Raw genomic sequence first — 17,441 nt, 5'->3', positions numbered from 1 at the left:
TCGCATTGAAAGAAGAGTGAGATGAACATATGAAGAAATATGTTCACATAGATTCATGACTAAAACAGAACTGATGATTCTAAGTCAATTGAATTCAAGCATATTAGTCTAGCGTACCTCTGTTATTGGATCTATCCAATCCCAACAAGTTGATATCAGAACTCATGATTATATGGACCATTGTTGGATACATTTTTTGTTTTGAGGTTTTGTTGCATAGCTTAGGGCAAGTGCAACAAGCTCCCACCCCACCTCCTAAGGCTGAGGTGGCGGTGGGAGCTTGCTGGACTTGCTCCAGCAAGCTCCTAAGGGAGCTCTGAGAGCTTCCGTGGCACAAAGCCTAGGGCTTTGTGCCACGGGCATCCACCCTTTTGCTTTGTGCTAGGGAGCTCCCAAGCTATTAAAAAAAAATTTTAACAAAAAACTCTTTGCTTTTGTACCTTTGCAATAGAAGAGGGGTTTTTTTGATAGGGTTTTTTGATAGAAGAGGGGTTTTTGATATTGTTGAAGCTCCTAACTAGGAGCTTGTTGGAGCTTCATAAAAGAAGAAGTGTCTCTTTAGGCTTAATTTGTTAATTTTTTATTCTAAAATGCTTGAGAGCTCTTGAGAGCTTGCTGACTAGGACTCCCAACTGGGAGCTTTGCTTGAGAGCTCTTGAGAGCTTGCTGACTAGGACTCCCAACTGGGAGCTTGCTGCACTTGCTCTTAGAGCCGAAGGTGGAGTGCACATGAAGTTATACTTGGCTATGCTGCTATTTGATTGATTAAGGCTTCTTTTCGCATACATACTGTCACACTTGCCTTTGGTGTGACCCTATTATCCATTGGTCATTCTCAATAATGGTGCTGGGCTCAAGTTGGATTCGATTGAAATAGAGCTAATGTGAATTTATGTTAAGAACCATTTCGCATCCATTCTGTTAACTGTAGGTATGGTTAGAAAAAGACACCAGGTAGATTTAGACTTAAATGGAGACTTTTGACTCAAATATGGTTGATTATTTTCAGTTCCAAAGTTGATCTACTTAATCCATCTTTGTTAGGAGTAGAGTTTCTTTCAGAAAATCCCATAGAATATGGTGAACTATATCATTCGTGAATATTTAAAAGAGTCCCACTAGGGGCACACCATCAACCACACTCTCAATCACACCCCCACACTCTCTATAGTGCTAGTGGGCCATGCATGATATTTTTAAAAAAAATATCATGCATGGCCCACTAGCACTATAGAGAGTGTGGGGGTGTGGTTGGGAGTGTGGTTGAGGATGTGCCCCTAGCATTATTTTATTTAAAAAGCTAGAAATGATCGAGACACACCCTCTACCACACCTCCAACCACATCATCTCTCTCGCTACAGTGCAGAGCCTATACCATTCATGAATATTTAAAAAGCTAGAAATGATAGGGGCACACCCTCCCACACCTCCAACCACACCATCTCTCTCGCTACAGTGTACTTTGCACTGTAGCGAGAAAGATGGTATGGTTAGAGATGTGGTAGAGGGTGTGCCCCTAATGCCTCTCTTAAAAAGCTAACTTGGGAACTTTTAGCTGTTTGTTTAAGGTACAAACAACCCTACTCCTATAGGATCTGATAAGATTCATAATCCTCATCATTGGGTCTTTGCAATCCCCAATAGAATACATTATTCAAACATGATTTTGTTAACTAAAAACTTCAAATTAAAAATGATTTACTTAAAATTTATTTACAAGCAGTTTTATCCATCACGTCAACATCATTAATCACATCATTACTTGAAAGCTGTTTTGACTTGAACCTTTTTTAATTCTTTAATGGATTCCAAGTTCTCGACTACCAAGTTTCATTTCTTTGGTAGAGAACTCAAGAATGTACTTTCTTTACTTTCTATTTTGCAAATTCTTGTTTAGCAAGAAGAAAGTAAATATGTGCAAATTTTGAGGTGACATCTAACATTTGTGAAAATCTATTTTCCACTATCAATTTTCAATAGAAGCCATACAATACATAAAAAATGAAATAGAAAGTGATAGCTTACCTCTTGACAATATTATCTTCAAATGTCACAAAGAAATGCACTTGTTAGAAGTAAAGTTAATTAATCACAAAAATTTATACTACTTAAAATGACAGAAGCAAAGTCAATTAACTATATAAAGATTTGACAGTTGATTTTGGGCATTTATAATTAAATATTGAGTTATCCAACCATAAGGACATAGCTTCCCACTCTGTTTCAATCATAAAGAGTGGGGAGATTATTTTTTGGTTAAACTAGCTTTTAAGCTAGCTTTTTCATATCTAACAGTTTGGTAAATCACTAATAAGTTGGCTTATAAGTCCTATTTTAAAAAAGTAGGGATTTCTAAACTTTAGAAAAAATACTTTATATGCTCATATAAATAAACTAGGTTAAATCAAGTAAATGGCTATTCTTTCCATACAACTTTTATAAGAATTTTTTTATTATAAAAGTCAAAAGCCATCAAGAGCTAGCATGACTTATAAGCTCCTTAAAAATAATCCCTTCCAAACAACATCATAGAGTTTTTCACAATCATTTACTAAAAGGTTTTTACTCCTAAAAACTACTTGCAAAATAAGGTAATTATATGGAAACCATCTTTCAATTTTAATTTATACAAAAACTATCTTGAAAGTATGTTTTCATTACAATCAACCACCTCTTGGTCAAAGTTTCACTAAAAAAAACTTTAAGAAATCAAATTCAAGTTAAAAAAAATTCAAATTCAAGATACGTGGGTTGTATCCTAACGAGACTAAACACTAAAAAAATGAGTCATGTGCCTTGATTATGAGTTTTTTAAAGCAATTTTTGTTTTATAATGAAAAGCTTGATTAGGAGGTGGTTAATTGCAACAAGAACTCAATTTAATATAAATAGAAAATAAAAGGTAGTATCCATATAATTACACTATTTTAAAGAGTCTTCTTGGGGGAAACCATTTACTTAAACAGGTGGATATATTTTGATGCAAATCATGTGTATCATATTATGTTATAGGAATGACTTCCATTATAAAAGAATAATTAGATTGATATGTTTAAGTTGGAAATCATGTGTATCATATTATTGTAGGCTGTCTAAAAATTACTACAGATAGTTGATCCCTATCAAACACTGAAGATGGAAGTTACAATCTGACGGGTTCCAGAAGACTACAATTTTAAAAACTTTCACTTAGATCAATGAAAGCTCTAATTCAACAGTATTAACAATCAACATTGGGAGTTACAATCTGACGACTCTCTTATTTTCAAGGAGCTAAGATGAATGTTACAAGATGACGATCTTTGCAACACTCTAGCAAAAGAAACTACAAATTAACAGTCTCTTCAAATCAAAACGTAGATATCTCTCAAACCGTAAGGAATTTGGCAAAACGGACGGGAGCAACCTAAACCTTTTGGGTGGGTTTGGTCGGATCTGTCTCGTCGAGATAGTCGATTTTCATATATTCGTCCAATTCTGACTTACGGTTTGAAAGTTATGACTTGTTCTTCGCAGTAAGTTATGTTCTGAAGTCTATCTGCAAGATTGGACTTCGCCTGAACATTGGACTTAGCCTGAAGCTCGCTAAGCTCGCCTGAGGCTCACCTTTGTATTCCAGAGTTAAAATGCAGAGTTCATCTCTGTGTCCCAACAACAAAACATAGAGTTCATGGCTGGGTTCCAGACTCAAAACGCAAAGTTCGTAGCTGCGTTCCAGACTCAAAATGCAGAGTTCGTGGTTGTGTTCCAGACTCAAAATGCAAAGTTTGTGACTGTATTCCAGACTCAAAATGCGGAGTTCGTGGCTACATTTTCAGGCTCAAATGCAGAGCCCAACTCTGCGTCCCAGATCCAGATTGCAGAATTCGTACTCAGAATGCAATTCTTGCATTTGACTCGTTCAAACACGAGCTGAACAGTTTCAAAACTATTTTTTATGATTTGAGGGGATCACTCCCCCACTTAGGAGTGAATTAAGGGGGGTGGTTACATCCCTTAATCCTCTATAAATGGCAAAAACTCAACTGAGTTCAGGATCTCCAATTGGGATCGGCTTTTTGCATAGAAAATATCACAAAAACAGAGATCGACAATCTCTTGAACAGATTTTTTTGGAGAGATCTTCAGTTTTGGAGGCTCTTGGAGATCATCTTCATTGGTAACAGAGAGCTTGGAGCTTCGAAACTTTCATCAACCTTGGCTTTAAAACCGATTTTCGGTTCAAATCAGCACTATTATAGAGTTAAAACTCGTTCTGAGTTCTTAAACTCGTTAATACTTATTTTCAAACTTGCCACGTAAGTTTTCCTCGACATCAATCAAGAGAATTCAGTCGTGTTCCATGAGTTTTAACGTTCGGATCATCAACAGAAAACAAACTCGACGTAAGCATTCGAGTGAGGCATTCCATCGACACTAAGAAGAACTCAGTATTAAACAAAGAGAAGGGTCTCCGTCGATCGTTTCTCTCTTTTATGATTTAGGAAACCAAATAAGAGAAATTATAATTTCTTTTTCTAAGTTTGTTAGAGAGAGATTGCATCGAGAGAATTGTAATTAATTTTTTTTCAAGTCTGTTAGAGAGAATAATACAAATTCATTTTCTTAATTTTCTTCTTTAATTTTCCCAACAAATAAAAGATAGCGACTCCGTTGGGAACTAGCTTCACTAATGAAGAAGTGGTGGTGCAATTTGACTTCAACCTCGCTGGAACAACCGTTGAAACTCTGATCATCGAGTTCGATCAAGCCAATTATGAGGAGTTACTCTCCTCTGGATCCCTTAGCCCCAAGGCTATGCGTAAGATCCGCAAAGTCTCTAAGGAGACTAAACCTCCAGTTGTGACCTACTCATCAAAAGACTATCTCCCCTAGGGGTTGTACTATTCATACAGTCCTGCATCTGAAAGAGAAGACTTAGCTTTGGCTAAACTTGTCAATCGAGTTGAAGGTTCCATGCTCATGCCTAAACAACGGGTATCGGGTCACAAGAGGCTTATCATCACGACTAACCTGATCAGTACAGATGGTGACGTCACTATAAAAGCCTTAAAATAGGCTAAGAAGAATACCGCTCGACGAAGAAGAAGATCTCGAAGACGAGCACAACTCTGAGAAAGTTGATCTCTCAACCAAAGCGAGCCTTGCATTTGTGAGCCAAAATGCGATCCTGAGCTCTGCATTTCTATTACAAAACAAGAGTCTCGCATTCATGAGCCTAAACGAGAATCTCGTATAAACCAAGTTGAACGCAACCCTCAGTGGTGCGTTATGCAATCAAAACACAGCCCTTAGAGGCACGTTTTATAATCAAAACGTAGCCCTCAGGGGCACGCTATTCAAGCAAAATGCAGTCCTCAAGCCTACGTCTCACCTTAAGAACGCAGCCCCCAGACCTGCATTTTACCATCAGAACACAACCCCTAAGATTGCATTGATCAACTCAAACTCGACCCTCAGGAGAGCATTTTCCAAATTAAATGTAGCCCTTAGGGCCGTGTTTCACAAGCAAAATGCAGACCTCAGTCCTGCGTTCTTCAATCCAAACACGACCCTCACGTTTCTTGCGCGATGTGTCTTGTTCAGGGTGATCAACATAGACTTTAAACAACAGATGTGGGCAGCGAGACCCCCGTACTGGGTTATTCGTAGCGCGACTAAATTGATGGGCAGACATAAAAAGTCTACGGATTCAGGGCATCTCAAGAAGATCCATGTTCACCAGGAGCCAATCCCGTCCAATCATAGATTGGGGTTTCCAGTTCAAACCTCACGATCAGTGAGTAACTCATCTCAAGCCTCCACAACAAACTTGAGAGAGTTCATATCAAGAGAAAGACCGATATGAGTCACTCATTCATGCTAATGTGAACGACTGATTTTTGTGGTCCTCTCGGGATGTCAATGCTGCTCACATGCGGCCAAACCGGTAGTTTTCAGCCAACAGATGAATGTTGCATTGCTAAACCAGTACAAGCGACGACATTACCACAAGAAGACATCTTCGAAAGAAGAGTACTTTGGAGTCACTTCTAACATGGTGAATATAGGACGATCATCAATCCCTAGCTCTGATGATGCAGAGACGGATCAGTCCTCTAGCTTGAAAGAGATACAGAGTAAGTCTCATGGAATCTATCAACATACTCGGACTCAGAAGGGGGTCATAACACCCGTCGATTATCGAAAACTGGCTAAAGGAATTGGGTCCGATGATGAACATTCAGCCATCGCAGAATCGCAGAATCCCAATCCTCTAGTTCTTTCGTAAAATATGAGAGCTCCGCCTATATGATGGGAAAACATGAAGATCTCGTGAAGAGACTTGATGAGCAGCAATCCCTGATCAAAGCACAGTAGGAGGCCATCAATGAACTCCGGATCCTGATGACTTAATATGTCGTAGACAGGGCCAAATCTCAGAAGAAAATTCGTCGCCAAGTCAATAATCTTCCCGAAGAGGAAGAACGTCTGCATCCCGACCTCACACAAGCAAAAGAAAGAGAAAAGTGGTTGATGGTGATGCTTCTGACCAAGAAGTCCACAACCTGGAATCTTCCTCTGATGAAGAAAGTGAGATTAAGAATGAGCAGAATCTCCAGTCTGCCAAAATAAAAGAATTGGAAGCCTGTCTCAATGCCATTGCTAACAGAAGCAAGCTCTAAGACGAGAGAGTTGCTAGGCCCTATCCTGCCGAATAGGATACAGCCTCTTATCCTTCAAAGTTTTAGATCCCGATGCTATAAACTTTTGATGGCACAGGATCACCGAATCAACATATCTATTATTTCAAGTCACAGACTGGGAATATGATATTAAATGATGCCATACTAGCTCGATTGTTTATTGGCACCCTCAAGGGAGTTGTCTTTGAATGGTTCAGGAAACCGCCTGCTAGATGTATCCAAAAGTGGGCAGATCTAGAGAGACTTTTCTTATCAAGATTCTTTAAAGATGATGCAGAAGTCTCTATCCATACCCTTCTCACCACTAAGCAGAAGAAGAGGAAGCCCGTCAAAGCCTTTGTCAAGAGGTTCTAAAGCATGGTTCTTCGATATTCGTCAGGTATGACACAATCTACCTTAGTGAAGACCTGTCGACACAACTTACAGACCAACCTTCTAGTACAAATGAGGGTCATAGAATGACGTTCCTGGAGATAACTAATCTCTTAAGGTGAAAAGGCTCAAAAAATTATTGCCAGGATCAAAACTAAAGAACAAACTAAGCAGAATCAACTTGAGCAATGAGACCAATCCTAATCTTCTCAGTCAGAAGGGGAAGATACTACGATCACTGAAGTCAAACATCTTCAATAGGATGGCAGGTCTACAAAGCTATCACGTTAACAATTATCTCTGATAGCCAAACTCTTTAGATAATGGTCTGCTATGTGACGTATTCCAATCATAGTCGTTATACTCCAATATCATTGAACGACTTGACGGATAGTAGCACTATGTGCCCTGTCTACCCCTTTTTTGCCTCTGCATTTGTTCAAGACTCGTGGTTGGTTTATTTGTGGTCCACTGGATTATGAGTAATAAATTTTCTGAGTTGTCATGTTCAATAGAATACCTCTGTTAACCACAAAATCCACAAATTACTATCATGTTAACATCACACCTCTGACAATCAACTTATCAACCCTCTTCAATAGGATGATAAGTCCATAAAGTTACTCCGATTGCAATAAATTCCTATCATGTTAACATCACACCTCTAACAATCCACTTATTAATCCTCTTCAATAGGATGATAAGTTCTCAAAGTTTCTCCAATCATAATAAATTCTTGTCACGTTAATATCACACCTCTGATAATTCACTTATCAATCATCTTTAATAGGATGATAAGTCCATAAAGTTGCTCCGATTATAACAAATTATGTCATGTTAATATCACACCTCTAACAACCAATCCTTTCATCACGTTAATATTACACCTCTGATGACGTCGTGTTAACATTACATATCTGACAATCAACTTATCGACTCTCTTCAATAAATGATAGGTCCATAATCTTATCACATTAATAAAATACCTCTGACAATCAACTTATCAACTCTCTTCAAAAGAGCGACAGGTCCACAAAACCCGTCAAGTTAACATCACACATCTGACGACCAAATTAACTTATTGACTCTCTTCAATAGAGCGATAGGCCTATAAAATACTGTTAGGTTAACATCACACCTCTAACAGTCAAACCTTCAATAGAGCGATAGGCCTATAAAATACTGTTAGGTTAACATCACACCTCTAACAGTCAAACCCCCCTAATGAACTTGTTAATCCTTTTGGTTAACATCACACCTCTAACAGTCAAACCCCCCTAATGAACTTGTTAATCCTTTTTCAATAAGAATAGTAAGTTTTCATTATAAAATCCCCAGCAGATTAAAGATTTTTTAGAATTATCCTAGTGATAGTGAAGAAAATTTCTGAATTTTACTCTAAGTACCAATTCATGCCAAGTTAATACTACACATCTGGCACTTCTAACTTTTTTTCAATGTTTCAAGTAAAAACATAACACTGGAAGAAACAACGGTAAAACCTACGTATTCAATATCGTTGCAGATTGTTATTAATAGCACAAGAATCCATGTCTTACACACATGGGGGACTTTATATCGATCCCTAATTAGAGATAAACCTATGCCTAACACGCATTGCCGGGTAGTCCATTCCCGTGAAGTTGACAAAGTCTATGTATTCGGTATCATAGCACTAAGTCTAAAAAAGTTTATTATTTTAGCACAACATTACATGTGGTGTTAGACCCTAGAGGGGGGTGATTAGGGCCTTATGCTAATCTAATCCGATTATATGCCAATTAAAACTTATTAAGAAGTTATCCTAGCAAGTATGAAATATAACAAGATATATGAGCTAGGATAAGCAATATGAACTAAGTGATATATCCTAGCAATGATATATGCTATGAGATATATGCAAGGATATAAAACTAACACAAGAGTGAAATAAACATAAACAAGATAGTGGGTGATATAAATAATGAGACAATGGCGAAATGAGCAATGAGCACAAATAAGAATGAACGCCAAAGCACACTCAAACACACAATATGATCACGGAGTTCGGACCTTCCGTCCTACGTCTCCGCTCTCCACTCCCGGGGAGAAATACACTATCACAACCCGGTTTGAAAGCCGGAACTTCTACACACTCGGTTTATAAGTTTACCAAAAACTCTCATATAACAAATACTATGCAATCACACTCTACACCCACACAAGTGTTGGACCTAGCCGTGTCTCCCTCAAGTGCTCGGTTACAACCTCTCCCTAGGCTCGTCAACTGACGCCACTTCTCTTGAAACGATCCCCGACTCTCACCACACACTCCTCTCGGTGTACAAGTGTATTATACAAAGTGAATATCGATTAGGCTCAAAATAACAAGTGATTGTTCTCCAATATGAATGAGAACACAATGAAAGCTCACCCTCAATGTTAACATACAAGCTGCTCACAACCAAAGTATATAAGAATGCAAATACAAACGCAAGTGGGTGTGTGTAACAATGAGTAATATCAAATCTAACCAATATAAAACTAGCTTTATAGAAATGATAATCAACTAAATAATTACTAATAAAAGCTAGAGTGAGTTTAGGAAATCTCTAATGACAAGAGAGAGAGAATGGAGTGAAATGCCTAAATAATAGCAATTGATATCTGTCCTCGAAGCCTTGTAAAATATTTCTCATAAACCAAACCCTTTAAACACAGCTAAACTCTTTTTAAAACCTTAAATATTCTCTTATGTATATAGAGCTGAAGGTAAAAGGGGTATTTATATAAACCAAAGCCAAGAGAAAGCCAGAGAAAAAGACAAAACCAAACAAACCGGCTCTGAAAACGTTAGCGCGTTCGAACAGATTTGGCTGTTAGGCCGTCGATTTTTTTTTCGCGCGGTCGAGCCGTGAGCAACAAAGAAACAACTATGGCTTGTAGGACAAGCGACGGTCGACCGCGACGGTCGACGCGACAGTCTCTGGACCTTCTACGGTCGACGTCACGGTCGACCGCAAGCCATAAAAACATATAATGAGTTCGAACTCATGGCGTCGAACGTCTGGCGGTCGCCGTTGGGAAATTTTTTTTGCTCACGGTCGATCCGGATGGTCGATCCGTGAAAGTTTCCTGCACCACGACGCCGTGAGGCTCAGGCGGGTCGCCCGGGCGGTCCGACCGCAATCTGATACACTTAAAAATCTAATTTTGACTCACTTAAAATATTTGTAAAATATTCATTTGACCTCTGAAAATTGTGAAACTTTGTAAAATAGTTTTAATACTAAAAACAAATTGTTTGGAAAAGAAATTTTGCAAATAGGTCCTCATACTTATGAAAAATAGTATTTTTTGAAATACGTTCAAAACTATAAGTATGAAAATGTGTGTGTTGATATCCCAATATCTTCAGATGAAATCTAAACTATTTGCCTACATTCTAGCACTAGAGAGAAAATAAAACTTAGCTAATATCCTCACGAGAATACAATTCTTGAGTCTTGATATAGCTTGAGTTTTGGATGAAGCTTCTAATTGAATTTGGTGTTCTTGAAATAATGTTGCTTCATCACTATGCCTCCTCCTCCTTTGGATATCATCGTTGTAGTACATATTCCATCCAATCCTCCATTGGATATAATCGTTGAAGCTCTATTCCATTCATCCTCCAACTCGTTGTTTGCCTAGAATAAATACGAAAACACAAACACTAGACAAACAACATTAGAAGTAAATTGTTTGTTAAACATCATCAAAACAAGAAGGCCAACAATCTCCCCCTTTTTGATGATGACAATTTACAAAAAGGATATATGCATGAAAGGAAATGAATATATAAATTATAATTCACATGCATATAAACACAAAAAGGATATATGCATGAAAGGAAATGAATATATAAATTATAATTCACATGCATATAAACAAGGAAGTGTATACTCATAATATTTCTCCCCCTTTGACAACATCAAAAAGGGGACAAAAGGATGAAGATAGCGAAATCTCCCCCTATCAATATGCATTGTTTCCGTCAAAAGTTGTCTTTTCCATTGCATTCGAACCTGTTACACCGTTTATCGATTACAAGTTCAAACTGAAAGAAAAGTTGATCTTTTTATAAGATCTTCTTACAATGAAAAATAAAGATTACAACTTTATCAAACAAAACGCAGCAGTAGTTTATCTCCCGCTACTTTGCGTGGGATCTTTGCCTGTGCCGGGGACGCGTTAGTCCGTGGACCACCGCAGATCAAACCCGATAGACAATATAATTACGCTCTTGTTTCACAAAGGAAACAATTGCGGAAGCGACAATCACGACAAAGCGAGATTGCGGCTCTTCTCAAGATTAAAACCAAGTTTAATCCGGAGGAAAGAAGGGGAAAGAATCACAAACCTTTCGAAGGGCTTTCTTTATGAAAGTGTTCGCCAAGATCTGATGACTCTCCTCTAAAATTCGTGGTTAGCTGGACAATTTGACAGCACCTCGCCTTCTCAATTTCAGATCCTCTTTAAAGAAGACCCTAGGCTTCTATTTATAGGCCTTTGGAGATGTCATTTTGAACTAGAATTTGTGTTTAAACGTCATCTGTAGTTTATAACTGTTTAAACGCGTTTAGGGATAACCTCAAAATAGTTGGGGAGGTTCTAAAACGAAAGAATCCTTAAAAATCATCGAAATCCGTGTTTTGGGAGGTTTTGAAGTCAAAAGGAGTTCTTGTGGCTCGAGACTGTGCGAGTCACCATTTGGTGGCTCGCATGGTTGCGAGCCACCATTTGGTGGCCCGCATGGGTGCGAGCCACCGTTTGGTGGCTTGCATGGGTGCGAGCCACCAATTGGTGACTCGCGCCTACACAGGCTTACGAGTGGTGTTTCGTTCATTTTTTTGATATTTTGGCGATTCGTGATTCCTCCAGTTTGCTTGTTTTGCGTACGGTTCATCGCTTCGCTGACTTATGTAATTTATTGATCCACTTCATACACTTACTGGTGTCAGATAAATTCTCTTGGCTTGGATAATAACGTTTATCATCTTCTCCTTATCTTGAACTGTGTTTGGGGAAGTTATAGGTAATTTTTAACACCTACAGATACCCCCTCCAAAGTGTTTCAGTCTCGTTTCTTTTATAGAAGAGCCTGAAATACTTTGGATGTGATAGGCCCAACCTTCAGTCGGTGTAAAAGGACCTGTAATTAGCTTTAGCTCTTGACTCCTTCAGTCTTCGATCTACTCAGCATTTGTCGAATAGATAAAGTTCTTATGGTTCTGCATTTATCGTCTGACCGCTGTCGAAGTCTCGTATTGAAACTCATATGTTGATTGATCTCATTGAGTTGACGTTGCACTGACTATCTTTGTCAGGAATTCATTTTTGACGACGTCTCGATAGGCGTTTGACCAAAAGCTATGCGTTGGAGCAGGGAGGACCAGTTTATACTTGTATACCTTTAGGAGTTTCGGGAGGTTGTCAGGTTATCCTTAAGAATATTCCACATGATATTCTCCAGGAACTTCCCGTTGAGGATGAGAGATAGTTTAAACTCATATACCCATTGGAGTACGAATATGTGTATCATATATGTCAAAAATACTCGAAAATGGGTCAGAATATCCATAAATTGGCCAAATAACTTGTCCAATGTGCGAGCTAGTAAATGGCGATTCGTACGTGTGCCGAGCCAATTTAAAGCGTCGCTGAGAATTTGCGAGCTCAGTAAATATGGTCGCATGCATCGAGCAGTAATGGCGTCTCGCATGCGTGCGGGCCAGTAAACGCTAGCTCGAGTCTTGTTTGGGCGGTTCGAACCGGGCTTGGTCTGGTTCAGCCCCACTTCGTGTTTAAAACCAATAGTCCGCCATTTTCCTTCGTCTTCTTCATTTTTAGTTTTCTTTTGAAGAATCCCTATTTTCGAGAACCCCTAAGCTCTCTCTCTCTCAAGCTCTTTTTCCTCTTTAAAGCTGTTCTTCAACCTTTGATTTCGGTGGATTCGATTTTGAGGGCTAGGGTTTCAAGTTCGAAATTTGTCGGGTTTGAGAGGGTTCGGTGTGCTCCTCTTTCGTGCGTCACCTTGTGCTCGCGATACAGGTAATACAACCTCCATTGCTTGCTTTAATTTCATGTGGGATGACCGAATTATGAAACCCCTCTTTTGTGATGAATTTAGGGTTTCAAATCTTGGGTTCTTGATTTCTTGAATTTGTGCATAACTGAAGCTCTTTAAGACTTGTAATCAGATCTTGGGTTCTTGATTTCTTGAATTTGTGAACGACGGAAAATCTTTAAGACTTGTAATCATGGCTAAAACTCTTCCTCTAGACCTAGGGTTTTAGATCGACACCTTAATTCTTGGTTTGTCTGATCCCATACTAGATCCGAGGTCTTAATTCTTGTTTTCATGTATGGGTGAAACCCTTGTATGCATGAATTTGGTAATGGACCAACTCTGTTTATAATCCACTTAAATTCCCATTTTGAATGTGTAGTCATGCATAGAAACTGATTTCGTATGAACTAAACTTTTAGTCTTGTATTTGGATGTGACTAAAATTCCCGAGCCTCGATTTTCATCACGAACAATGATAACTACCATATCGGGCTTTTAGCATGTATGGTAGCCCAATTTTTATGCACGTCGTGCTTTATTGTTGGTCATGTAGATGACTTTGGTCGAAATCCTGAAATTCTGGCTTAATGTGTTGCACGACCTGTTGTGGGTTGAAACTGAATCTGCACCAAGCCTATTACTTAAGTTTCATCGGAGCATCATTTTTCTTTGCATTAATCTGATACTTCTTAATTTTTGTCGTAATTAACCTATTAACTCTCTCTGCAGATATGTCGCCTAAGAAATCTCGCGTTGTTCGAGGCCGTTCGGCGACTCAGTCACCCGAGCCGGCACCGTTTAGCTGCACAGGTATATCTTCACAGTCTCTTTCAATCACGAATTAAATATTGAGATATCACACTGCATGTTGCATCCCCGCTTTGTTCTCCTTGGTGAGGCAATTGGGAAGAGCCGCCACCCTCCTTCTTGGGGGTGGACGCTTCACAAGTCGTGTTTTGCTTGGTCAAGACATGACTGAATTAACTTGGGGCGGTTTCCTGCTGTACTGTACTCCGAAGGATAGGTATATTGTTGCGTTATTCGTGTGACAATATATCTCATGCTTCGTGTGTATAGCGTGGCTTTTTAACCGTCTCGACTTGGTAGTTCATTGTGAATATGTACTTGGTATAATATCATTGCTTTGCCCTTCTTTGTGAGGCAATGGGGCGATCTCATGTTGTGTTACATCACACAGATTCGGGTATACTATCATGACGTTCGCACGTTAATATGCTTTGTTATTTGCATGTGTGATATGATTGAGATCGTCTCACCATTTGTAAGGTCGTGACTCTATCTCACGATTTGTGAGGCGAGTTCGACGCCTATACTATTTTAACATAGGCATTTACGACTGTATTTAATAATTACCTATTGTTTTACCTTAGTTGAATTTTTCTCGAGGGAGTTCGGTGCCCATTCAGTGGAAGGCCGCTGCAGTGAGGCTTATGCCTCTACCGATAAGCCAATCCCTATTCCGGTAGCTCCTCAGTTTGCTCCGGGTGTACCAGAAGAGCTTCCATGGTTAATATGGAAGGGAGAGCGCCACAGTTTAAGGCAACTTATCATGGATGCGCCGCTAGTGAAGGACCCAAGTTCTACGCACCCGCTAAGAAAGTCAGACTACTTGTTTGGGGACTCCATTGAAGATCCTGCCGCTGTATTTCTTAGAATGGAGCAATGGCTGCACCATGACGACGGTGGCCACTTATACCTTCCTCCAATTCCTCGTCACCGTTCGCTCGCCGAGCTTCGACGGTGGCCACTTATACCTTCCTCCAATTCCTCGTCACCGTTCGCTCGCCGAGCTTCGGTGTCAAGCTGTTCCTCGGGAGATGTCATGGAGATTAAAGCTTCGGTGTCAAGCTGTTCCTCGGGAGATGTCATGGAGATTAACAGAGGAACATGAGCGCATTCACTGTGGTTATATTACTCATGGCGCGATCCCTGGCTCAAGTAATCGAAACCGGATAACGGGGCTACACCCGGGGATCACAGGATTGAATGACCCACCCAAAGGTGAGATCTTCACTATTGCTAACACTGTAAAGAATCGGCTTGCATCTTTGGGTTGAGAAATGCCAGCAACCGGCCATCGATATTATGGCTGGGTACACTCATCAGATAGACTATGGTGGACTCATTTGAGCCACTACATTTTAGATCGATTTGGTGAGGATTTGAAGGCTAGTGGTTTATATGCAGCCGTCCACGCCACCGCTTATGGACTGACCATTAGTGTTCCCCATTTCTTGGCGCTACTGGAACTCTACAATCCTGATGCCAATACATTTCTGACTAAGCATGGGGAGTTGGGATTGGCATTGCACGAGATGTATAAAGTCTCCGGTCTTTCGATGGGGAATATGATTTATCAGAAGTATTTTCCTTCTAACAGGGAGTTGCAGCAGTTGAAGTCGCGGACTCCCAACCGCTATAACACCTTCTGGGATCTTGCTTGCCATTATCACATAGCTCTTGCGGGTGTTAATCCGTTATCAAAGAAGCCGCGACCGCAAATTAGTTTAAAGAAGTTCACGAATTATATTTTCAAGAATACGAACAGCGTTCTGGATGAACCAATTTGTGAGTTATCGCCGCTAACCACTTCCGAAGTGAATGAGCTAATCAAGAAGTCGAATGCTCAGTCTTACACCACAGCTGGTATTGAGGATGGCTTTGCTGCTGGAACAAAATTCCAGACTTTCTTGTGGCAATGAGTTAAACCAATCCGGCCTATGACATTACTTGCTGGGTATCTTGCTATCTGGCTGAAGAAGTGTATAGTGTCATACCAATCTACTGACGCACTTCCCCTAGATGTTTTGTTTCCACGGTTCTGCTTGCTCACTGAAAAAACTTATGTCTTCTTCCGGCAATGACCGCTAGTATTTATAGAGGGCTTCGCCAGATCGTAAACGGATTTACTCAAAAGGGGGAACTCACCGCCTGCTCAGATTCCTCTCACATAGGTGGAACTCCCCTACACTTATTTAATGGCTTGGTTAGTACTTCATCGATCGGATATGATGTGGGCGCCAACCTCGGTGGATCCCTCCCTTCCTTTTCTTCAAATAATAGAGAACTGTAAATGGAAGGGATGAGGTTTTGCAGAGGTTAGGAAGCAATTTTAGAATCACAAATGTTGGGTCTTCCCTACTTGCTTCCCATGATTTTTAGGTCAGTACGGTGACTCATTGATAGATGTAGAGAAGCCGGGTACGGGTCGGACTTCCCTTGATTCTGGCTGCTTCGATTGGCTGGTTAATATTCTACCGGGCTATGTGATCTTCCGTGTTCAAAACCATTGTTACATAGAACCCTACTTGCCATGTCGGTTCGCTCATCAGTTTGATTACGATCAGATTTATGTCGGGAACCCAAACCGACAGCTCCGGGCCCATGGAGGCTTAGTGGATGGGGCTCGAGCATGGCTTTGGAACATTACTGGTTGTACCGGTGCTAAGTTTAACCTTCCGGGCGTTGAGCGCAAGTTGGAGCTGACTTTTCTACAGTGTCGATGGCTCTTGACGGCCAATGAACACGTACCAGTTCAACCGATCGCTGAGTCAACCGATGAAGAAGCTTCTCGGGTTGCTACTCACAGGGTCCATGAATCCGAGCTTGAAAAGAAGAGAAGGAGGGAACCGGCGGGTCCTTCTAGTCATTCAACGCGGAGGGAGCCAACTACGGAACCTCATGTTGGGGGTGGTGCAGAGGTTAGTGGCGATGGTGGAGAAGAGGAGTCGGAAACAGGTGTGTTAGATCCCCTCTCTTTAGAGTTATTTGAATTAGCAATTGCTGAAAGAACTCGCCGCTTTCAACCATCCAAACCTTCACCTTCTGTAAAGAAGCCAAAGATGCAAGTCTTGTTCACCTATCCTAACAAGATGTCGGTTGAAATCCCAGGTGCATTTTCTGAAGAGGATAGAGAGGAGCTCAGCCTTATTCATCGGAGGCGGTCCCGATCCGCAACTCAGGTTACTCCAAGGCACGAATTACGTTCTAAATTTTCGAAGGAGTGACCTGCTGATCCAGAAGAAGGACGTTCGGCTAAACACAAGAAGCTGGCCTCTAAGCGGCGGAGCAGCCTTGAAACGGAACCAACGACTCAAGGAGTTGCAGCTGAAAGGGGTGAGTACTTCTTCATATAGTTTCTTCCGATATATGTTGAGCTTTCGGACTTAAAGAATTTTCACACTTTGCAAAAGAGGATTTTGCAAGCGACGTTATTTTTTACGCTTCTTCCCCTGATATTGACTTCTCAGCACCAACTCCGGGAATCAGG

This window comes from Asparagus officinalis, chromosome 4 (genome assembly GCF_001876935.1).
Source record: "Asparagus officinalis chromosome 4, Aspof.V1, whole genome shotgun sequence".
Taxonomy (NCBI): domain Eukaryota; kingdom Viridiplantae; phylum Streptophyta; class Magnoliopsida; order Asparagales; family Asparagaceae; genus Asparagus; species Asparagus officinalis.
The sequence above is the reverse complement of the archived record's forward strand: the minus strand, read 5'-3'. Positions refer to the sequence as shown.